General features: G+C 43.6%; 1 protein-coding gene across 4 annotated transcripts in view; it reads right to left on the bottom strand.

The window, feature by feature from the left end:
• Nucleotides 1-25,915, bottom strand: part of LOC138299898 (polymeric immunoglobulin receptor-like) — a 258,007-nt gene that overhangs the window by 107,313 nt on the left and 124,779 nt on the right. The gene's annotated exons all lie outside the window — the stretch shown is intronic.

A 25,915-nucleotide genomic window follows, 5' to 3' on the forward strand; every position in this document is an offset into this window, starting at 1 on the left:
GCAGGTTAAAATGATTAAGATGCAATAAGTATATGTTGAGATATCACTGTAAAAAATTATATAAAGTGTCTTTAGTCTCTTAACAGTAATAAATGTCTCTTGCAAGCACAAAGTACCTGGTTTACATTCAAAATCTCCACAAAGAACCACGGAGGAGGAGATGCGTGGAAAACAAGGAGGTGTGCGTTGATTTCTCGGGCCGCACACGGCGATACGTCATTTATTTTTCACGCAGGGAAGGCTTTGCGTCAATTTCCGGCGCTCAGTCTTGGATCCTTTTCAGGTTGTGGGATTTTCGGATGCCCCGGGGACGATGCGTTGAATTCTGGCACTGACAGGACGAAGTCACAGGGTCTGCGTCGATACGGTGGGCGTTGCTTGGAAATTTCTACCGCACTGCAGGTGCTGCGTTGATTCCTCTCTGGAAGTCAGGCTGCGTCGTTCTGGCTCGGCTGTGTGTCGATCCAGTGGGCCATGCGTCGAATTTCCGGTCGCTACGCTGGCACTGCGTCGATCTTCTCATTGAGAAGTTGGGCTGCGTCGTTCCGGATCGGCGTGCGTTGAATTTTCCGCTGCGATGCAGACCATGCATCGTTTCTAGCAGGCTGTGCATCAATTTTCGCTGCACAAGGAGTTGTTCTTGCAGAAATTAAGTCTTTTTGGTCGTGAGACCTCAGGGAACAGGAGGCAAGCTCTATCCAAGCCCTTGGAGAGCACTTCTTAGCACAGCCAGAGAGCAGCAAGGCAGCAAGGCAACAGCAAGGCAGCAGTCCTCAACAGAGAGCAGTCAAGTGAGTCCTTTGGGTAGCCATGCAGTTCTTTTTGGCAGGTTGCAGATTATGGTTCAGGTTCTCTTCTCAGGGAAGTGTTTTAGTTGGTAGGGGCACAGGCCCTGTTTAAATACCCAAATGTGCCTTTGAAGTGGGGGAGACTTCAAAGAGTGGCTTAGAAGTGCACAACCTCCCTTTTCAATACAATCCTGTCTGTCAGGATCCCAGTAGAGGGTCTGGCAGTCCTTTGTCTGAGGTCTGGCCACTGTCTTTTGACATGTAAATGTCAGGCCCTCCACCCTCCCAGCCCAGGAAGACCCATTCAAAATGTAGATGTACGCAAGTGAGCATCCTGTGTTTGGGGTTTGTCTGATTAAATGCACAAAGGAGCTATCAACTGAACCTAGCCAGACGTACATTGTAAGGCACAGAAGGATTGAAGCTCAGAGAAATGATCACTTTCTACAAATGGCATTTCTAAAATAGTTATATTAAATCCGACTTCACCAGTCAGCAGGATTTTGTATTACCATTGTATTACCATACTAAATATGACCTTCCTATACCTTTCAGATCAGCAGCTACCTCTCAAACAGTATATGAGGGTAGCCCTAATGTTAGCCTATGAAAGGAGCAGGCCTCACAGCAGTGCTAAATGAATTTAGGAGTTTTACACTACAAGGACATGTAAACTACACAGGTACATGTCCTGCCATTTGTCTACACAGCACCCTGCCCTATGGGTTACCTAGAGCCTACTTTAGGGGTGACATATGTAGAAAGAGGGAAGTTTTAGGCTTGGCAAGTACTTTTAAATGCCAAGTCGAATTGGCAGTGAAACTGAACACACAGGCCTTGCAATGGCAGGCCTGAGAGATGGTTAAGGGGCTACTTAAGTGGGTGGCACAATCAGTGCTGCAGGCCCACTAGTAGCATTTAATCTACAGGCCCTTGGCACATGTAGAGCACTTTACTAGGAACTTATAAGTAAATAAATAATCCAATTGGGTAGGATCCAATGTCATCATGTTTAAAGGGAGAGAGCATATGCACTTTAGCACTGGTTAGCAGTGGGAAAGAGTGCAGAGTCCTAAAACCAGCAAAAACAGTATCCAAAAAAGTTAGGGGTGAAGAACCTAAGGCTGTCAGGTATAAAGCATCATATCCTCTCTGCTCACAAGTCAGTATTGATAGGCTGTCACCAGCCAAACAGCCAACAGTTAAGTACCTCAGGCTTTAAATGTTCAATGAAAAGTATAGCCACAGGTACCTGTGAAATGTATATTGTCACCATGAGCATGCCATAGTGTTGAAAGCATGACAAGAATTTCTCCATATCATAGCAGCTTATCAATAAAAATTCCTAACTGCAAGGAATCACATTTTCATGTTGAAGACCTTCAGCTAATCTGCACTTTTTCACTTTAGTGCAGTTTACTGCTGACTGTTTTGTGGTCAAACGTTAAAATGTTAACAACAAAATGTAAAGCCCCAGAAGAGAACGTCATGTTACTTAAAAAGTCAGCAAAGGCTTACAGTGAGACACTTAACAAGGGGACACTTCACAGCTAGGAATGTCCAACCAACAACAGCAGCACAACTTTCATATGGTCAGGCAAACAGTGCAGAATAGCAGTGGCAAGCATACTGAAAACATCACATTTCAGGTGTTTTAGAGCACTGGGCTACAAATGAGTCTGGTGCAAATCAAAATTGTCAATGTTTTTTACAGGCTACTATGCGATTGGTAGGGTAGATCACCCCTATCATGCCACATTGTTCAATAAGGAGCAGCTGAATGACTCCTAAGTGAATTGGCTTATTTAACAACATTTAAATATAACACCCACTTACTTTCATACTCCAATAAAGTCCTGTAAACTAAACAAAGTGTGAGAGCTGGTGAGATCTGAGTAGATATGTCAGATTCTCTCTGACTGTGAGGGAGAGGGTACTACACAGATTTATATGCTATCATACATTTATTGGACACACTGCCACTGGGGGGACACTAGATACCCTGTAATATTCCTCTTTTAAATTTCAAATGCAAATTATAACAATCGGGTCAAAAAAGCAGCACGTTTTGTCATCATTGGAAAAACACAGTTGTCTATTTTGAGAGTTGGGCAGCTGAATAACACTGAATAAACACTGACCTTAAAACAGTTTGGGAAACACAGAGAAAACACCACTGAAATTCATACAAAATAAGCACTGAAAAGAGAAAACCCTAATTAGAATATACATCATGCTATTATAATATGGTTCCCGGATTACTTCACATCACCAGAACAGCAGTTTCCAGTCCAGTTATGAATCACAATTTTTAGATGTGTTAGCCTCGTTCGTTTAGATGTGATTATCCTAATGTGTAATGGTTTCAACGAGGACACCAGACCCTCTTCCCATGTCATGATAAGAAACCAATACAGCAAGAATGGAGAAAAAAAACCTGAAACTCATGTTTGTCTTACTTATGGATCTCAGATGGGGGAGGTGGTACTGCTTCACTGTGGAAAGCCAACCTCATGCTCAGTACCTGGTGATAATGAAAAACACAAGAGAGAAATGCCCATCCATGACTGTCTTCATTATACCTCACTCATTTATGTATTTCATATCAGTGAGGAAGAAGAAGAAAGTGCCTGGCACTAGGAGGTACTTAGGCTCGTAAAAGGATTACAGTGCCATGAAAATGTACCAGGGAATGCGCAACAACATGCTATTAGTAATACAACTTACCTTCTGTGGTTCAGTTGGACAAGAACACATTTTGAGAAGGATTCCCCACTTCTTCCTAAGCTGGGGAAGAGCCTGACCTCATGTTCATGTAAAACTTGTATCTTGGTTTTTCCTATCATGGAGCAGATAAAAGCATGGCAAAGAGTTTGCTGATCATGTCACAATATTGCATCTCTATTAGCCAGTCAGCGGTGGTGAGTGGGGCATTGCTGCCCATCGAAGAGCAATACCGTGCTTGGCAAGGAGCCTATTCATGCTATTTATGGCCCATCTATCCTCCTGATCCATTCCAACATGGTCTCTACGGTACCACTGCTTTAAATGGGCCGGTACTCTCCGGTACTGAGTACCGACACTTTTTTATTTTGAGAGGGAGAGTACCTGCACCTCTCCAGAAAAACATAATACTTTTCATTGGAGAGTACCGGCCCTTCTCAGAATCATGAAGGTACTCCGATACAGAGTACCTGCACTTTTATTTTTCCATTTCAAGCACTGTACGGTACACAGTGAAAAACTTGTGTCTGATATTGCAGGTCATGGGTTTGAGACCCCCAGCGTCAATAGTGAACATGCAAATGGCAATCCTGTTTCTCGGTAGTCTAATACGATAGAAGATTGGGCAGAAGGGGATCGTCATCTGGGTGAGGTAATGGTTGACTGCATTCTGCTCGAAAATGTTTACACCAGTGGTTCCCAAACTGTGCGCCGCGGCTCCCTGGTGCGCCGTCAAAACTAGCCAGGGGCGCCGCACACAGTCTGGAAACCACTCGGAGGTGCTTTGAATCGGTAGCTTTTCCTCGTGGTATTGGAAAAAAACACCCTGCATTAATTATTCTGACCAGCGGAGGGCGCCAAAGTACCATTAATAATATCCATGTAACAAAAATTGTTTCCAATAAATGGTTTTCAGCAACGTGAAGGAGAGAATAAAGAAGACAAACGGTAAATAGTGTAGGTACAGGTACAGGATGGGATTACATTCCCCCACCCGCCAAAAAAAGTAACATAACGGGGAGCCGTGGCCAACACGGCCAATAGGTCAAAGGAGCTGGGGATCAAAAAAGTTTGGGAACCACTGGTTTACACACATCATGCCATTGTTTTGTTGACGAGTTTTTGCACCTCATGTGATGTGCCAATTGTGACTCCGCTAAATAGCTATCATATATTCTGTGCATCAAAAAAAACACCTATTGAAATCCTCCCTAGCTCACAACATCTTAAACCACTGAAACTCAAAAGTACACTCGCCAATGCCTTCACTTTTGTTTCCTAACAATGGCAAACACTGTCCCACACTCAGTCACCCACATTTATAAACATATCACCACATGCTCTCAATCAACCGAATATTCATGCCGCAGTGTCAGCCTGTGCTTCTTGACAGTTGGCTCTACTCTGTCCAGACTACATCTCTGAGGTTCGTTGAACTGGAATAAAAGGCGGCCATGAAAGAATTTACACCTGCCAGATCTGCAGAACTCGAAAACTTCTTTGACCTTTAAAGACTCAGCCTGTAAGCAACTTAGGCCCTTACTAGGAGTGTCCTGTTAAATTGTGATCCATTCCCAAACTCTTGTTTGCACATGGGACACAGTTACACTCAGTGTAACGTTTATTGCACCCAATAATTATCAGGTACGATGAAAATCGTGTCATTTGTTAAACTTCAGCAGGTCAAATCTGCTGGAATTTAACAAAGACAAACACCTGTTTTTTTACCAGAACTTTCTCAAATGTATAAACTCTGCTCCCCTCTACTATTCAAGTGGGAAAAATATTTTAGAAACCTTAATAGAGAACCTCCTGATGAAGAAACTTGGTCCAACACAGCCACCAAATCTCTCCAACACAAAATGATGCTCTCCCTCGCACATTTGAAAAAAAAATCACGCTGCATTTAGCATACTGGCTACCGTGCAGACGAGCCAAACATAACCTAATTGAATCCATCATATGTTAAAACTGTTATGAGGAACCAGAGGTACATGAACATTTTTTTTTGGGCTGAAGAGCAATAAAGGTTTATTGGGAAAGTGGCAGAGGGCTCTCCAATAATCAACCCATTACACTTGCCTTTCCCACAGTTATATTGGGTCCACCTGTGTCCACAATTGCCCTCGCATTGAACAAAACCGTAAGTGGTCTACTTGATCTCCTATTAAGTATTGCTGTAAAACAGATCCAGCTTGATTGGAAATCTTCAAATCATATCTTCTTCCACACACGGTGGGCTTGGGTTAAATACATACATAGCAATCATACGGCTCACATCCCTGTGCATTCTTCCAATGGATTATCTACCAATATCTGACAAAAAAGACAGATTTATAGAGGATACATCTGGTATGTAGGCTTCCCACTAGCATAAGTTCTCTGCAACTTTACATATACTTCAAATGTTTTTATCGTCTGTTGACCTGACTGACCGAGCATGCTACCCTTCCTCCTCCCTGCCCTCTTCCTCCCCTTTATCTCACCTCTCACTCTTGTTTCTTGTTTTTACTGTCGTTTCTGTTTACTGGGGTTCCTTATCTACTCTGCCATGTTACAAAATATCTTTAATTACTGTCATTAAATATCAATTTCAATTATTAACAAATGTTTGCGTGTATCATATAGCAACTTGTATGTATCTTTACAATGCATGTTTGCATGTGGTACTTTTCGGGGTGTATGGTACCCATATGGGCATTCTTTCTTTCTTTCTTTCTTTCTTTCTTTCTTTCTTTCTTTCTTTCTTTCTTTTTATGTTTTGTTTCTGCAAAAAAATAATTAAAAATGCATTGAAACCAATTCCCTGCTGCAGACTAGCTTCCATTTAGTTTAACACTCATACTTAGATTTTAAACGCCAGTACACGTCGTTTTGAAGTGAAATGAATTGTTGGAATTCTTCTAACGTTCTTGGAAACAGATTTGGATAGAGGGTTTTAGAGTTCAAGTACAAACAAGGCGGTAGGGAATAACTCTGTTATCAAACATCGATAACAAGAGACAGCCCGCAAAGAGCCAAAAATCGAGTGGTAATATTGGAATGGTTATGTTGCGAAACGTAGTCAGTAGTTCTCTAGAATGATTCACTCTCCACAAATCAGACCCTTCCACTATTATTTATTTTATTAATTTATGTATGTTCTTGATACAGCATATTAAGTCCCTGGGCACAGAGTGCATAGCGCTTTACAGGGAACGGCATTGGAGTTACAGTTAAGAAACACAAGACTAGGGGCCATATGTACTAAAGCATTTTCCCATAGACACAGAATGGGTAAAATCCTTTGGTACATCTGGTCCTAGTACCCTTATCTGGGGTTGGTCCACTGGGGCACCAAAAGTTATAACCCCTGCTAGCCTTGCAGACTACCACCTGCAGTATTTAAAAATCTCCTCCATCCTAGCAGCTCCATTGAAAAATGTGAATGTTTGCTGAGCGGTTGCTATGTTTCATGTGGCTGTTCAGCAAATGTATGGGTTTTGCAAACGCAAGCTCCCAAGATGGGAGTTTGTTTCCATAAAACAAAAAAAGTAACAAGCCTGAAACCATGGAAGTTCGGGACCCTCCAGGCATTTACTGGTGGTCATGAAAAGAGTACACCAAACTGTCCACTGTAAATAGGGTGGTTGATGTCCCAGGTCCGTCGGAGTTAGGTTTCTGCTGATGGAGTCAGCAGGGGCACTGTTGACAGAAACATGCTGGTCTGCCTGACTGTAAATAGAGCCGACAACCTGTCATCTGGGCAGCCAGGGTAATGTTTGTTCTAAATCATGACCTCCGCCATAAAAGTAGGTCTTTGCTTTAATCAACATCACTTTTAAAGAGTTAAAGGAAGAGGGAAAGGAAAAAATAAAATGGAAAAAATGAATTATATTTAGGCAGCAGTACAAAGCATAGGAGGGGAAATGTTTCACAAGTGATCTCTGTACAGAACATTTACAGCCTCTGCCTATTTATTTTTAAAACAACAAACAATTTGGCCGTCAAAGTATTCACTGGTATGGGACAATATGACGCTTTCTGATTCATTGGAGAACCCAGAATATGAGTCTGATTTCCAGTGGTGGCTCATGCGCTATTGGAGGATAATAAACTGTTTATTATCCTTTCATTGTTAAAGGGGCGGGGCATTGGGGATGACGAGCACTGAGGGGACTACACAGTGCACTCTCTTCAGAGCGCATGTGTGTTTGGCCGGTAGTCAGGGGCGGGCCAAACACACTTGCCTAGTGTGCTATCTTCAGCCTAGCACTGTGTTGCTGGGCTGGACAGAGCAGGCACAGGCTCCCAGTCTGCCTGGGAGCGCCCTGGCTGGGCGTTCCCAGCCAATCCTGACACTGCTCTGAGCAGCGTCAGGACTGGCTGCAGGGTAGGCTGGGAGCCTGTGCCTGCAGCCTGAGGAGACGGAGGAGCGGTGGCGTGGGAGCGGAGAGAAGTTTAATAAAATAAAAAAACTTGTCACCGCTCCTCCATCTCCTCAGGCTGTAGGCACAGGCTCCCAGCCTGCCCTGCAGATAATCCTGATGCGCACCGCCCCCCTGTAGCCCACGTGAGCCGCGACTGCTGAGTCCTGATATATTTAAATCAGCTACTTCCTTACCATTAGAAATGAAATGTCATATATGGAATAATTGCATGGCTGAAAAACATATGATTAGAAAATTGGTCACACCTCCAGATCTTGAATCCAATTCTAAGTACATGCTTTTTAGAAATCTGAGTCCACCTAGGTTTAGAAAATTAAATTTATAGTGGCCATGATTTTTGGTGTTTTAATTTAAATGTTTATGATACGGACGAGTCTGCAATAGCCTGACAGATTATATAGTGGTCTAGTGAACCAAAATAAATATTTTAGAATTGGGGACATATAATCCTATATAGTCCCATATAACTAAATATTTGTAATTAGGGAAACCTTAAGCACTGTACACAGTTAACTAAAACATATCAGGTATGATTTTCAATACAGCTTCCAGGACCACCATAAAGTTTGGAACTCTTGGGGAGAGAGCATAGCCATACAGGGGCATTTTTGAAAGAGAAGGACATGTATTAAGCAGAGCATTGTAGCTGGATCTCGAAAAGACCACAAGGGGCCCAGGAAGAAAAAGCTGGCTATTTCAAACAGAGTAGATGAACATGTACAACTCAGCCTGAAAATAGATGAATTTGTAGCCTACAGCAAAGGCATGTTATCCATGTAGCTGACAAAAACGTGACTGTTCATTAGCTCAAGTATAGTACTTGTCGGAATTGAGACTCTAAGGGGCCCGTGAAGGAACACTTATAATCCCTAAACACTACTTTTTAAAATCAGCCTACCACACCACTTCTCTACCCACAATATTTAAATAGAAAATGGATCCCTCTTACTGACCAACTGGGGCATCTGCATGTGCAAATACAGCCACAATGCCAATCTCAGACGTGTGGTTTATTCTGACTCTTGTCTCAACTCCATGCCATGCTCACACATATAAGAGAGATCTGGAGACAAATCTATTTAATTGGAAAGGGTCAGTGCTACAGCACTAGACTGGTCAAAACTAATTTCCATAGCACTTGTATGTGTCACTGACAGGCTAAGTGATCTGACATCTATGTTTCCCATCATCCAGGCTACAATGACAAGTACAAGTACACTGCCAAAAGCCTTTATTTTCCCTGCCTCTATGGATGCCCCACAGAAGCCATGCTAACAAGGGTTTTGGTTTACAGTATGTGTCACTGCAGAAACACAGAATAAGCATTACAAAAATGAGTACAATAGAATGGGCATAAATGTTGCAACTGGGGAGATGGGAATGCACATCATCATTCAGCAAATGGCTGGTGTCAGAAGACATGGGTAAATAAAGATCACAAACAAGCAGGACTAGAATCACAAATCAGTTCCAATTCCAATTCTGTCTCCCAACTCTATATATTGCCAGTCATTACAATTGTGCGATGATTCAGTGTTGCTATCCTGGCATTTGAGTCCTGGGTACATAGACAGGAAGGCAAGTATTAGGGGTCAGGAGCCTTAAAAGCCATGTGTGAGACATTTAAGTACACATGGGATGAAGGATGAGTGTAAGTTTCACTATGATATAGTAGCTAATGACTCTGAGTGAGCATGACCAACAGATTGTACAGATCGTCTGTGCTTCCTGCTTCAGCTAATGATGGCATTGGCTATCTCTGTAATGCTTTTCTGTTCTATCTTCTGTGGAGATTGAAGTGAAGTGGGGTGAAGAATATATTATGGCGATTGTGGCTTTCAAACCTGGAGGGGAAAAATGAGAAAGAAGTAGGAATAGGGGTCAAGTATGAGCCAATGCTTACAATCCCAAAAGAGAGAGTAGGAGTTGACGGTTTGCGATCTGACTGTGTCTGTTTGCTGGTTTCTCCAAACATTTATTCTCTGCACCTGTTCCATTATTGTGGCCTCCTCTTCCATTAAATATTCACCATGTCCTCAGCATTCTTGCCTGATGAAGTACAGTCAGAGAAACAAAGGAGGAAGCAGTAGATAAGGGAAATCCCATTACCATGCAGTGGTAAAGATTCATGTTGGACATAGGGATGACCAGGATGTGTTATAGTACAGCACACACTGCTTCATTCCTTAGACTTTCAATGTTGCCAAAGGCTCACCTGGCTCAAGAAGGTCTCCCTACAAGACTGACAATGACCTATCACTCAATCCTAGTCAATATGGGGAGATTCATGTAGTACATGGATAAACAAGCAAATTTATGCAATCCCGGTATTCAGAAAGGAAAGAGAGCTAGAGTGAGAAGCTAACATGGATGCCTAGAGATTAAAGATATTTGATAGAAAGTCATCACACTTTGAGTTGTATCTGATATAATTGGATTAGCAACCTTAGCCCAAAAAAATAGTTTTCATATTTTTTATAAATATCACACAAATACTTCATAAACAAATCTAATTCCACCAGATTAGTTAAATTCAATATAATTTTAAAAGAAGTATGATTATTGATTGTAATAATAACAATATTGTCCTTAAAATAATAAAAATAAAACTTCATTGTATTCCTCATATATTGCTAAAGATTATATGCATAATTTTCACTTACAATTTCAAATAATAATAGTTGTCGCATCTTACATAGGCAATATGTCATGAGTAAACATAAACACAATTTCCTTCACATTCATCGTCATCATCATCTTCTTCTTCTGAATAGGTGTCATCATTCTGTGCATCTGTTTGATTTTCACAGGCAGGAAGTGTTGGAAAGTGGATTATTGGTAAGGGCAGGTATGTATTTACACTTAGAAATAGGCCACAAACCCCACTAGGTCCAGTCAAGGTCTCAGTAAATTAATCCTTGCTCAACCCTTGGTAGCTTGGTCACGAGCAGTTAGGCTTCACTTAGGAGATAGGTGTGTAAAGCATTTAATATCAACAAAACTGTAAATTGGTAAAACACAAAACACCCAAAAAATCCAAAACCAATTTATAATAGAATATATTTTTCTCTTTAAAATTACACCAAAATGACAAAAATCCACAAAGATTAAGAGCCTGATTACGACTTTGGCAGTCTTTTTGGAAGACCGCAGTGGTGGCAGCCACCAAAAGACTGCCATGTTGGCAGTCATCCAATTGCCGTATTAAGAGTCACACACTGAAGACCGCCACCAAACAGCCACAAATCCGACACCACCAGGACAAAGGCAGACAGGCAAGAGACGGTTCCGCCACCAGCACCTCCAGCCCGACAACTTACCACTCACCAGATTACGACCCACAAATCAGCACAGCAGTACTACAATGGCCGAAAACCATTGGCAGTGCGAACCGCCGCACACTCAAACTCACCTCACACAGAATACAACACCACATTGGCCAGTTCAAAAACCACCTGACACACATACACACAGCAGACACACCTACCCACTACACAATATATCACCCCCCCACACAACTCACAATCCTTTCCTACGAAAATGACAATCGCCTACACTGAGAGCAGGCAAAAATTGACAGACACCACCTTTACACTTTAGGCACACATATACATCTCACTGAGCACACACCATACAACTGCACAAACAACACAATACACACATAACGAATACACACAAACATCACAACCAACCATCACATACAATTAAACACTCCCACCCCACCAAGCACCCTACACTGCACCCTTGCCACACATCACCCACCCCCACCCACAACCACTACCATGTCCTGAAAAAAACACCCACGCTTCACAGACGATGAGTTGAGGGTCATGGTCAATGACATTGTCACGATAGAGCCACAACTGTTCAGAGCACAGTTTCAGCAAATCTCCATTGGCAGGAAAATGGAGTTATAGCAGAGAATTGTCAACAGGGTCAACTCAATAGGCAACCATCCATGCACAAGGGAGGAAATCAGGAAGAGATGGAACGACCTACAGGGTAGGGTGCATTCCCTGACATCATGACACCAGATTGGCGTGCAAAAGACTGGCGGTGGACCCCAACCTCACCCTCAGAGTTCACATCATGGAAGGAGAAGGTCTTGGACATCCTCCACCCAGAGGACCTGACTGGAATACCCGGACTCTGATAAGTAACTACCACTCCCCTGGCACACATTCGTCCTGTCCAGCCTGCTTCCACACCACCCAAACACTCCCCAATTCACTCAATCTCCCACCACACCTCCCACCTAATCACCTAATGCCCCTCTCCTGCATGCCACACTACCACCCAGCCCCAATGCCCATACAGTCCCTGGCATGTGCGCGGTTAGCAGTGCCAATAACAATCAGTACGACTCCCAAAATGCACTAGCCCATCTACATCAAAATCTGCTATGGCCACTTCACAGCACATCTCTTGCATGTATGACTATTATACTAGCTACACCAACTGGATGCTTCAACTGAGGACCGCTACATGGCAATGACAGAAATGCAGTGACACTACACAATGTCAAACAAGGCCAAACACAGCACAGTCACCAAACCTAATGGCCACTTATCCAGATCTACAACCCTGAAATGGACTGAGCATGGGCTAGAAAGTTAGAAGGTAAACACCATGCTCCAAATGAACAGACAGGGCAAGTTACAATGCATAAGCACATACCCTCCTTCCACTTGGACACCGTTCTGCAATGTACAGCCATCCCCACTCACATCTAGCAAGCCTGACTTATCATGAGCAAACAGGGTACCTGTCATGTGAACCATCACACAGGACCTGAAAACACCCACCCACCCAGCAAAAGTTACCGAGCCTGATAGACAACAATCCTCAACAGAGCATGGTACACATGTCACAATACACTATCCACAAACAATATCTGCAGTGCTGCATCTGTCAAAGCCATTGCTGGGAATCATATCAAACCACTGTATGCATCAGACAAAGAGATAGCCAGTCACACATCTACCATGTAACTCTCTCCCACTCCATCCACTGCCACCACGGAGAGGATGCCAGAGACCACCAGCCCTCCTCAGTATGAAGGCCCCAGTGAGGACAACGCATCTGGATGTGTGGACACTGATGACTTACCTGGCCCATCTGGGACACCTGGTCAGTCCACCACTCCAAGTCTCACCCTGCCCACATCAAGACCTCCCACCCTGTGGCATCAACAGCACAGCCACCTGAACCTGTGTCCCAAGGACATTTCAATCAATAGTGTGCCCTACAGTACACTGATGTGAGTCGGCCCCTCACACCCAAGAAAATGAAGGTGCTGGTGACACTTGGAGTGGGCACACTATGCAAGGGGCACAGGCACATGGGGCAGCGGGCATGTGAGGGAACCAGCAAACCATCTCCCAAATCCTGGGAGCATACCAACAATCCCAGGACAGGAGGGTCCAGATCATTACCATGTTGGGGGAAAACCAAAGGCTGCAGAGGGAATACCACCAGGAGGTCATGTAGCAGTGGCAGGCCCACAATTCGACCATGGCCTCCATTGCAGGGGTGCTCAGTGACCGCAACACCACCCTGGGTGCTTCCACCATTCACCAACAGGCCCCTTCCACTAGCCACATCACTTCTGAGCCTTCCACATCTGCTGCAGCTAGTGGAATGGAGGCCCTGCCAGGAGAGCCACAGGCATCTGGCACCCCTCCCTCTGTAGCTGATGAACCCCACTGCAAATGTGGACATTCATTTAGACATTCGGCTGGAGCAGATACCAAGACCAAACCCACTGCTGATTTGTCTCCCTTGAGTGCCACTGAGACACCCTGTTGACTGTTCAATGACATTACTCCTTTTTCCCATGGCCGTTGGACACTGAACCTGTGATACCTACAGCTGTGCCACCTACCCTGATGATTACAACTACCATGACCCCACTCATCATCTGTTTGTCACTGAATGCACCATTGATTGTTCACATTTCCCCTGTATGCCCAATGAACACAATTGATCACAGCAACAGCGTATGTGTCTTTTTTTGAACATGTACAAATGTTTTGTCAGCAAAATGTGATGTGGGTATGCCCCCCTAAACCAACAGGCAGTGTAATGGACAGCAGATGGAGGCATCATTTGCAGGAGACACAGTACGGCAGATATGTCACAGGCCAGATGTCAGGTAGTCACTAGTCCAGGCACACACTACAGTAAATTCAATCATCCAAACGGCAAAAGAGACCAAGACACAGAGTGACATCAGGATAGAAGGCATGGTGCCACACAAAGCACATATGCAGTATATTGTTGTCCAGCCCAGTGTAGATTGCCATTGAAGCAGGGTAAAACAGATGACATTTCTACATCCCCAGTCACAGGAAATAAATGTCAGTTCAATGTAACTGCCATCTGTCATGTGCTAAACACTATTCTGCATACAGTTACCAACAGCTAATGAGCATGAATGCCTCAAGCCGTAGGTAGCAGAGGGATTGATTTACATAACGCTGTCAGTGGGTGGAATAACATGAGGACAGGATAATGCAGGACACATAGCTCAACATAGGCCTGTCTATAGGAGATCTGAATCTAGCAACCTGCAGTGAGTACACATGTAAGATAAGAAACATGTAAACTCTGCACCTTACATTCAAGCACTCACCTCCCCCAACACACACATAGGGATAGGAACACATTACAACACCACTGATTACACTAATCAGGTGGACCATTGTCACCAATCATTGATACACATCACTTGCAAATACACAGTCTGCATACCTGTATCTCACTGGAAGTACTGATTGATGAGCTCAGTCCTAGAGTCAGCTGAACCATCTTAATCTGCCTCCTCATCACTTTCTATGTCTGCGCCAACAGCCATTGGTGCTGTTGACTCGTCTGCATCAGCTAGCAATGGTATCTAATGTCTCAGGGCAAGATTGTGCCTTGGTTCAAGTTGTGGACACTTCAAGGATCCAAAAAGGACCTCTGGAAGAAGGTCTGGAAGTTTGGAGACGTTTGGAGCAACTCCATAAGTTGAAGAGGTGCATTGTGGGAATTTTAGTCCCATACCCCAAGAGGCAAACCGGAGTCTCACAATCCTTGGGAGGTGCTGTGGACCACTTTCCTGAACCAAGAAACACTTCTAAAAGTAAGTGTGACAGTGTTACCTTGTGGGTGGCCTGAACTCTGGACTTTCCAGTGTGACCTTTATTTAACCATGTGAGTGCTAGTTGCTTCTAGCGCTAGAAAGCATTAATTCTTTTAAAAATCATGTCTCCGGTCCCCTTATCCGATTTTAATAGTTTTGGTGTCTTTCTGAAGATAAAAATATAATATAGTTTTATAAATTGGTGTTGGATTTCTATTGTGTTTTGTGTTTTACTTATTTACTGTTTAGTGATTTTTAAATGCTTTACACATCTGTCTCCTACGTTAAGCCTTGTCGCTCGTTGCCAAGCTACCAAGGGTTGAGCTAGGTTTAATTTATTGAGACCTAACTGGACCTAAGTGGAGGTTAGTGGCCTATGGCTAAGTGTAGGTACTTACCTGCCCTTACCAATAATCCATTTTCCAACACTTAGAATGAGATATTTCTGGACAAATTGAAAAGAAAAATGTATCTGTCAATTAACAAGAGTAAGATCACCTTTCAGTATGAACCTTAAACTTTTGAAGTTTAAAGGAAATTAAAAGAGGGAAATGATCATGGACACACCTGGAGTAGAATCCTCAACCATCAGTGTGAGGGTTTGTGACCTGAACCATTAGGCCACAGGTGACTCCATGATGGACTGTTTCTAGACATGCAACCCACACATCTGAGAGGAAAGAAATGTGAATGTTCTGTTACTAGGAATGTTTAACAGTTAAACACTAGTAAATAAACAAACCACTTCCAATCGATGCACAGATTTGAACCTTCAGCCTATTGAGTGACAGTACAACAACTTGACCACTAGGCCAGAGGTGACTCTGTTCTGTTTTGCATCCAAATGTAACTATAACTTTCGAACCAAACATCTTGCTAGTCTAACTCTTTGAAGTCATTGCCTGGAGAGACCATGCAGGGACAATCTCTCTCCCTCTCATCCCATTATGGGATGGAAGAGAGAAGGAGAGAGTGACAGAACTGCGGGTGGATCCTGAAGGCCACTGCGGTCCTAGCTGGCTCCCCGCATCCTGCAAGAGCATTGGTCCTAAAAGCAGGGAACTATAACTCACACCCTTGCTATGCACTCTTAATTACCCCACAAATTATGCCACTTATGAAATCTTTGATAACATCATTGATATCAATGTAATATTTGCAGTAACATTTTTGACAAAAAAACAGTGCATGGGGGTGCGAGTTATAGTATCCAACCACCGTCGCGCACACGGTCTTTGCCTATCGGCAGTGGGGGTTGGCTACAAGGCCTGCAACTAATCCCCTATAACCACCCAACTCTATGTCACTCATGGTCTTTGGCTATGTGCGATGGGGGTTGGCAACAGGCCATTGCCTGTGGCCAAGCCCCAATCCCCTATAACAACCCAACTCCATGTCACCCACGGCCTTTTGCCATGCTTGACAGGTGTTGGCAGCAAGAGATGCGGCCAACCCCCTATAACCACCCAACCCTATGGCACACATGGCCTTTGGCCATGCACAATGGGGTTTAGCTGCAAGGCCTGCAGCCAGACCCTGCAGCCTACCCCATGGCACCTATTAAGTGCTTCTTTGTTCGGGGAGATGTGATCATATTCCTGTTTATCAAGAACGCGTCTCAAAAATCGGTGGGACACACGTTCAAGGGGTCTTTTTACTCAGCTGTCCTTCTTCCTTGGAAAAGGGATAACACAATATCTGGTCTCAGCAGCAGATAACAAGAAAGAACACACACATCACAGTCACTACATGAGATATTGCACTCCAAAAAAGCAAGAATGCAAACACCTTGTGGGAGGAAGGGGCAAAAATATGGCTTTAGAGGCTCAGTATTCGATGAATGGTGTCACTTTAGTAGTTACTTAGGCAGCATAAGAAAAGAGGAAAAAGTATGTGGATCACTCAAAAGAAAGGTTCTTAATTGTCACCATAGTCGCCTGAAGAGAAGGATGAAACTGAGGTTTTTCCTGCCCATCTTGTCAGACGCAGAAAGTAATAGTCAGTATTTTCTTCCCCACAAGTAGGAATATGAAGGACAGCTGCCAGAGTTCTCCTGGCAAATGACCAAAAATAAGAAAAAAAACTGTGCAATAAGTATACTGCTTTCTCCCTTCACTATACTAAGTACATGTCACCAGTTCACAAGCGTTATGAAGTGTTTGACTTCTATATATTTATTTCCCCCTACAGGATGTTGTGAGAACTTGTAGACTGATTCAACCAGTGAAGCTCCTTAGGTAAGCACATGCACAAAAGAACAATATATATCAGACTGACTGGTCACTACAGGACCATAAAGACCCCTTGTGCAACTGTCTCATTGAGTTCAGTGCTTAGAGGATTTTCCCAATCCAGATACCTTTAGCTTTTAATATGTGTGCCTCTTTTTGTCTCTGTTCTGTGCAGGCCCTCTTTTCCCTATAGAGGCTCCCCCACTCTGCCCCATGTACTTACCTCACTAGGGTCGTAGTTGCATCTCTGCATCAAACCAGACTTCGGCTGCCTTGTCCAGATCCCTGAGGTTAATGTGCTTCTTCTGCTCTCCTTCCTCTGGTCGTGCATCATCTGTGTCTGTTCTCTTTCCTTCTGGCTTCAGCTCAGTGGGTTAGGTGTTGTTTTTCCCTCCTTTCTACCTTCTGCTCTCCGGTGATCATGTCCACTTGTTCTTCTGTGTCTTTGCCGAACTCCTTGTCAGTTCCTGCTGCTGCCGTGCTCCAAGCCAAACCACCGGGTCTTTTAAGTGGGTTATACCTTCCCCTTTCTCCCTACTGAGGAAAGTCCTTTGTTATTGTTGTGGGTTTTGCACTCCCCTCCGAACACTGATTTCTTGTGCTTTTTTTTCCTAGGTTGCTCTGCTTCTCCTGGTGACCCCAAAAAGAGGACGGCATTGCACGCTCACCACAGGTAAGAGGGGTGATTGGGAAGGGGCTCCTTCACACATCTCCTTCAAAGTTTACTCATAACTTTACATGGTGGAAATGCAGATAAAATGCAGATAAAATACACTTGCTTTGCCTTGGCCATGCACCCAAGGATATGTTGAATACTACTTTACAGAAGTGGAGCTTTAACTTCGGCGCCTGTTTTGTTTATATCTGTAAATGCTTCCCATTGAGGTCTATTTTCTGTAAAATGAGCATCGTGCCAGAATGAAGTCTGTCCTGCATATTTAAAAAGAGGCCAGTATTTTCAGCAGAACGTCTACACAAATGGAGTACTTTCTACTGGCTGATTAGTGAATGCTATCTCATTCAGTAAATGTATAGTGCATCTCCTACATTATAGCTGTCTAAAGTACACTGAGGTAATCTCTCCAATTTCCTTGTGTGTCTGTAACTTGGCCAGTGTGATTGTTCCTCAAGCATCTCCCTCAGATATCTTTAGAAGGTGGAAAACACATCTGGATGATTTGTACTTTACAGAAGTAAGTGCTTCTTTGTTTCTAGTCATCAAATGGACTGCGTGGGAAGTGTCAAAGTCCCGCTGTCCCAGTCAACTCCCCATCTTCTGCGGGAGCCAGCACTGCTCCCACACTCAGGGAGCTGATAAAATGCAGCTCCCTGCATGCGGGAGCAATAGTTTCATCTCTTTCCATACCCGCATGTTAGCGGCCGGGAAAAGAGATGAAAACTCCACTTCCAGTGAGTGGGAGCATTTTCACAGCTCCTGCAAAGCTAAAGCTAACAGCTACCTTCCGAGAGTGGGCACCACAGGAGTAGCAAGAGCTGCCCCTAGGGGGTAGCCGTCCCCAAGGCCACATATATCTCCAGGAGGGTGGCCACACTGCCTTTTGCCTTCTTAATAAATATGTATTTGGCCCCGGAGAGGTGGTGGTCCCTGAGGCCTGGAGGGGGGTCCACATGCCCCCCAAAAATTCTTAGCATTTAGCACCGGGGAGGTGGTAGTTCCTGTGGCCGAGGGGGGGTTTGCACACCCTCTGCCCGCATAGATATAAATTCTAGCCCCGGGGAGGTAGTGGCCCCCAGGGCCAGGATGGTCTGTGCCTCCCCTACACTCCCCTACACTCTAGGGGGAGGAGGTGGTGGTCCCTAGAGCTTTTAATAGCCCTAGGTGGGAGCCCCCGTGTACCTCCCTCCTTAATATTGAATATATGTATGCCCTCAGAACCTGGCCCACCCTGGCAAAATTAAAAGCAAGCACCGGAGACCTTGCTTGCTTTTAAAAAAAATTCACATTGAAATTTGTGAATATTTTGTCATGAAAAAAAAGAAATCCTTGACCTGGTCCCAGGGGGACCCCTGCACCAAGGCTAATGGGTTAGGGTAAACGTACCCTGACCCCTTTACTTTTTTTATATTTGTTATGCTAAAAATAGCTGCCAACACTTCGTGGTTGAAGTGATCACAGCTAATCAGAATTCAGCACCTTTCTGCCAACGTTTGTGTAGTTCCATTCAGCTGTTCAGGCTGTAGTCGTGTTCAAAATAACTACAGAAGTAAAATGGGAAACACACTTTTTTTAACCTCCTCCCCCCCCTTTTTTTCTTGGTCCCTTCTTGATGGCTTTCCTCCCAAAACTTTCTAGGCACAACAAGACACTTGGGCACACTTTTGTTGGAAGGTTTTGTGAAGATTCATGAAATGCCACTAAAGATATCCAGTTCAAAAAATTATTTGTCTATGGAAAATAGGTCATAGCTACAACTACTTACAGTTGAGTGTCAATTTCAATTCAGGTAAGTTGCAGCCAAACTTAACTCTGGCAAAACATAGAATTGGTGTTTGCTACGGAAATCACGCCCCAGTGGGCATAGGCACATGATGATTAAAATTATCCTAATGTCTCAGGGTAATCCAAAATCATGGCTCAATACAACAAAACAATAATCAGAACATCAAGATGCTGAATGGACACCTTCCTAGTTTCAGAAATCTAATTTTCAATAAAAATGACACTCCTCTTCAATTACAGACCCCTCGGGACATACAATGAATATTTGTTTCGCTCAAATGAATATTGTTTTCACTCCTATTGCTCCAGCAGTGTGGTGTGAAAAACAAATTTGCCGAATACGTATATCCCCAATGATCTCTCGTGGCCTCTGCCAATGCAAAACTCCAACCGAGGCTCCCTGCATGGACTTGGACTTTGAGAAGGTAAACTTTTCATTGTGATAAACCTGGTCCCTGTATCTGACGCATGCTCCATCATGGTTGGCCTGAGCTTGTGACTTTGACCTGGCGCTTTATTATTCTTGGTGCTGTTTTTGCCAGGAAATTAAAACATGTATAACTCTGGTTCTAATGATTAGATGTTTGTCATTTTGGTGTTGTTTGGCTAATAGATGCTGCATAGGTGAGCTGTATTGCCTTTGCCAATACTTTTTTTGTATAGCTAAGTTTAGTTTGTTTGGGCTGTATGTGCAGCTGCTTGTGAGAGCTCCTCACATGCACTGACCTGGTGTGGGACGAACTGTGTATCACTGATACACTGCATGATTTCTATTCTTTGCTGGCACTCGCTGCTGTGTCCGACCCTTCCCTCATGATTAATTTTGGGCCTGCAGCACCTTATCGAAAGAATGGCCAGTACTTCAGGAAAAGGAGGGAGAACAAGCAATCCTCTGACCAGGAGAGAACCTTTTGTGTAATAACAGTAATGAGAAATGGTTGTGTTGCTCGTACCTTTTTCTTGTTTTGATGTATTGTTACTTTGGATAAGAAAAAAACTTGCAAAAAATAGAGCTGGCCTATATATATATATTTTTTTTTATTTGGAAAAGATTAAGCCATGGTCTGTGCTTTGGCTTCTGCTTTCCTTATACAAATGTTTACTGTGAACCAAATGAATTTTATGATTCAACACTGTGTTTATGGCAGCATAGTGGGTATCTCGTAAAGTTATAAATGATGGAAGCTGAAAAATAAAGAAAGCTTCTGGAAGTGCTTGTACAAAGGATAGGGAAGGAAGAGGTGGTTTGCGGTGCTTAGAAGATCAGTGATTTTATGTCTTTTGTGAAGAATGACTTGGCCTGTTTGCCTATGCTGAACTTGCCAGCCGCAATTTAAAGACACAGGGACACGCTTAGCAGCGCCTGCACTGTTTTCCCTTTCTTTCTATGCTGCAACATGCAGGCGGAGAGGGGGCTTTTTTATTTTCAACTCCAGCTGGGCGAAAGATAAAGGCCGCAGTTAAGGGGCAATCAGGCCTGCTTGTCTTCCAATCTGGCTCTGGCTGGGTGTGACTGTAGGCTCACCCTTAGATGCTAATAGAAGGGACGAGTAAGAAAGCCTCACAGCTTTTCACTTCGCAGATGCTTATGAGGGGCATGCTTTTGACGTTATCCAGTCCCTATTTATAACAAAAAGGCATGCACTGTAAGAATATCACGTGTTAGTCTGTCCCAGTATGTGCAAATATAACAATGTAACTACCACTATTTTATTTATTTTATACTGCTAGTCATCCCAGTGCAGGATATCAGACTGTTTTACATAACCTACATTTTATATATTTGCAAATAAGTCCCAAATTCCAGCCTCAAGTAATACGAGCTACCCGGACCGCGAGTAAGAGTTTTGAGGTTTCCAATATGTTTTTCATTAATCTGCAGTATTTTAAATGGGTAAGTACTCTCTATTACTGAGTACCTGCACAAACTTGAAAGGGTGAGTACCTGCACCTTTCAGTTCTGCTGTAATAAATTTAATGAGGGAGTACTACCACTTCTAAGGAACAAACATGTACTCTAAAAATTGAGCACCTGGACTTATGTATTTACATTTAAAGCACTATGAACCTGAATATCTGTAGGTTTTTTTTTTTTTTTATTTGCGTTTTCCCCTCTGTTTGAATGCTTGCTCAGGGGCACTGAAGCAGCCTATCAAACATTGAGGTACAAACACGCCCCTTCATTCTTACTCAAGGAAATCATATATGTGATCATTTTAGACCACGAAAGTGGAAAGTTATGAAAAAAATCGGGGACTGTATTTTCCTTTTTGACTTCTATTAGAACAGAAGCACTTCACTTTCAGGTGGAAGACAACTAAAATAAAGCACATTTTTGGCTTCAAAAATAGAAAGTCTCCTGCCTGAATCGGGTCTATTGGCATGTATGAAAAAAAGAACAAGCATTTGCAACGTAATAGGTCTTGCATTAACTTGAGTTAGAGCTATTAGTGTTGTAAACGCATAACTGCACTTTTCTTGCCACATAAATTGGTCAACCCTGCTGCATAATTTGGTCTACTCTGTCACATACTTCCAGTGGCCCTGCATATAACTAAAGCACTTCCATTTACCTTCTTCCTGCATCTGCAGCAAAAATGAAAATATTGCCATTATTTATCATATGTATTTATATTATTATTTTGGAGTCCCCCATCCTAGTAAGCTAATCTAGACTTAAAGAGCATATTGTGCTGACCGTTTTGATGTTGGTCCCATTGTCCTAGGACCACTGCACAGGGGTTATGGGCAAAAATATTTTGTAAAAAGAATGCCCCGCAAAGCATTATGGGGCAAGTTCCTGAGTGCAGATAATATTGTAGTATCTTGACTGTAATGCTCAGAACAGCCCCTAGAGGGCATCACAACAAAAATAGCATTAAAAAAAACATGATCATGTAACTATATGGTCAGCCCCTAAAGAGTATAACCACATGAAAACAAAAGGCAGGACGTGATGCAGTGTAACCATATATTTATTCCCTAGAGGGCGTAGTGCATTACACATTTTCAGGCCTAGCAGGCCTACTAGAATATTATTGCAAACAAGGCCGTTATAACACAAACTACTCCCAGCTGTAAAACACAAGTTCCAGCCATGAGAGAACTTAAAAAGAAACTGAATGGTGGAAGGGGTTATTATTTTGGGGACCAAGAGATGACCTAGATAGAAATAGTGTGTTGTGCTGTATATTTTTATGGGGGTCCCATCGTCCTAGGATCACCACATGGTGAGTTATGGGCATAAAATGTTTGTAAAAGGAATGTCCCTCAAAGCATTATGGGGCGAGTTTCTGAGTGCAGCGAATATTGTAGTATCTTGACTGTAATGCTCAGCACAGCCATTAGAGAACACCACAGTAAAAATAACATTTGGATTAAACATTGTCATGTAAACATATAGTCAGCCCCTAGAGGGCATAACCACATGAAGAGAGATTGGCAGAAAGTAATGCAATGTAACCATATATTTAGCCCTTAGTGAGTGCAGTGCTTTACACATTTTCAGACCTACTGTAATAATATGCCAAACAAGACCCTTAAAAACACAAACTAATCCCAGCCATAAATAAAAGTTGCAGTCATGAGAGCTTAAAAAGACAATGAATGGTGGGAGAGATTACTATTTTAGGCCCCCCAAACTAGTGTGTGGAACCAGAGATGACCTAGACAGAAGGAGAATGTTGTGCTGAATAGTTTGGTCGTGGTCCCATCGTCATATTACCACCACAGGCGGAGCTATTGCCCAAAATGTTTTGTAAAAGAAATGCCCTGCAAAGCATTATGGGGCAAGTTTCCCGAGTGCAGTAAATATCATAGTATCGTCTCTCTTGCTGTGCAGGGAGAGCCACATTGAGAATTTCTGAGCTTTTTCTGTTTAAAATGAGCCAGTTTGTATATTTTTCAACTGATAAACTTGTATGTTAGTGGCACTCATGCAAAGCGCTCCTCCAATCGAGTTCTCGCTGTATGAAACTTTACATAGGTAAGTGGTACTCATGTAAAGCGCTCCTCTGATCAAGTTCACACTATATGAAACTTTAAAAAAAAAGAACCCGTCCCACCCTGCCCTCCAGCTTGCAACCTCTGGGTGCAGACGCCACAAAGAAACTGTGGCATGGCCAAGAACAGGGAAGAGGAAGAAACAACATGCGGTCACAGAGCTGAATAATTGGAATGCAGGCACTGTGAGCACACAAGTGTTTGCTTTAATCCCTTCAAACCCATTATCACCAATAGGTGACCTCCTGAGCCAGAACATGACACATGCTTTGGGGAATTGTCCAATAGAAATACCTGGATCATTCCTGTCAGGCCATGTACTTTAAGGCTGGTACAGCTGAGAGGAGTCAGTCACCAGTCATGTGGGGGTCTGCGCTTGTTCTAAAGCCAGGCAAAAAATATTAAAGGTAAGAAAATCCTTTTCACAATGTGAAAGGTATGAAAAAAATGCAGTGTGCTCCGCGTTGTGTCTGTACTTCAGTTACCAAGCTTGGACATACTTCTGAGCCACTTTGAGTGACCTTCAATAAAGGTTGGGCCATGGGAGTGTTTGTAAGATTAGCAGTGAGATTACAGCCATGAAAACAAATATAAATCTGTGTATGAATAACAAAGAAGACGTCATGAAAAATTAACATCAGCTTTCATGTATATATAAACAGCTATATAAAAATAAATGCACGTCAATATGGCAAAAATACATGGACAATATATCCACCAGTAAAAAGTAATGCCAACATATGTGCCTCTGCTTGTGCACGCGCGATCGCTATGCATATCAAAACTAACAGATAAGAGCTCACAATGACACTGATTGGTGAATTTCAATAAAAAGGAAATACAATTTAGGCCCTCATTATAACATTGGCAGTGAAAACCGCTTACCGCCGCGGTGACGGCTGCCAAACGACTGAAGCCGCTGCTACCAGCCATCCGCCGTATTATGACCACAGCTGGATTTCTGTCAGAAGGATGGCAGAAATCTGGCTGTGGCCATGCCGGTGGATGGCGGCAAGGTGGCGCTGCTGCCAGCAGCAGCACCACACCAGTAGACAGCTGTATTTTGAGAATTAATACAGCCTGGCAGTGTTCTTCTGGTGGACACTACTGCTGGCAGCAGCGCCTCGTCCCATCTCCTGCCGGAGGACCCCCTGGATCCAGGTAAGTGGGTGCTCCGACATGGGTGGGGGGTGAGGGATGTTGTCTGTTGGGGGGTGTGTGTATGTCTGTGAGTGCGTGTATACGGGTGTGTGTTGCGTGTTGTATGTGTGTGCATGTTTGGGGTTGTGAGTGCGTGTATGTTGAGTTGTGTGAACGTGTGTCAGCATGTATGTATGTAAGTGTGTGTGGGTGTGTGTGAATGGATGAATGCATGTGTGGATGAATGTGGGAATGGGTGTGTGTATGCATTGCATGTGTGAAGGGAGGGGCATGTATGAAGGGGGGTCTGGAAAGGAAGGGGGTGAGGGGAACCTGTGGAGGCGGAGGGAGGAGGGGGTGGGGAAGACCCCTATCAGTGACAGGGAAGGGATTCCCTGTCACTGATAGTGCCTACCACCATGGTTTTCGTGGCGGTAAGGAAGCCACGAAAACCATGGCGGTAGGAGGGTCATAATCCCGCAGGAGGGCAAGTGACGGCCAAGGACTGGAGATTGATGTCTCCAGCCCGGCAGCTGTTATCGCCGTGGTGATCGGTGTGGTGTAGTGGCGGTTTGGCTGAAGGCAAACCGCCAATGTCATAACACGGAGGAAAGTACCGGCAACCTGTTGGCAGTACTTTCCTCCATATTACCGCCGACCGCTGAGGTCATAATGACCCCCTTAATGTTTTCTAGGAAGAAGATGTGTAAATACCTCTCCATTCACAGAGCACAAAAGAAGTTTTTGTGCATCCTGACAAGCATGACTCCCTCCCCCTCTCTATACAAAATTATTCAAAGTCACAGAAAGTCAGCTGAGAACAGACATGCCTCCAGACACTCTGGAGCACTATGGAGCCTGCAGACTAAGCTTCATGTCCCACATGAACATTTTGTACCTAGAGAGAACCGCTGATGCATTTGCTTAGCAGGCTACTCTCTTGGTAATTAGTTACAGACACATCATCTTGGATGACAAAAATTCAAGTTCTGAGGGTCACATCACCCCACATC

This window comes from Pleurodeles waltl, chromosome 6, assembly GCF_031143425.1.
Source record: "Pleurodeles waltl isolate 20211129_DDA chromosome 6, aPleWal1.hap1.20221129, whole genome shotgun sequence".
NCBI classification, from domain to species: Eukaryota; Metazoa; Chordata; class Amphibia; order Caudata; family Salamandridae; genus Pleurodeles; species Pleurodeles waltl.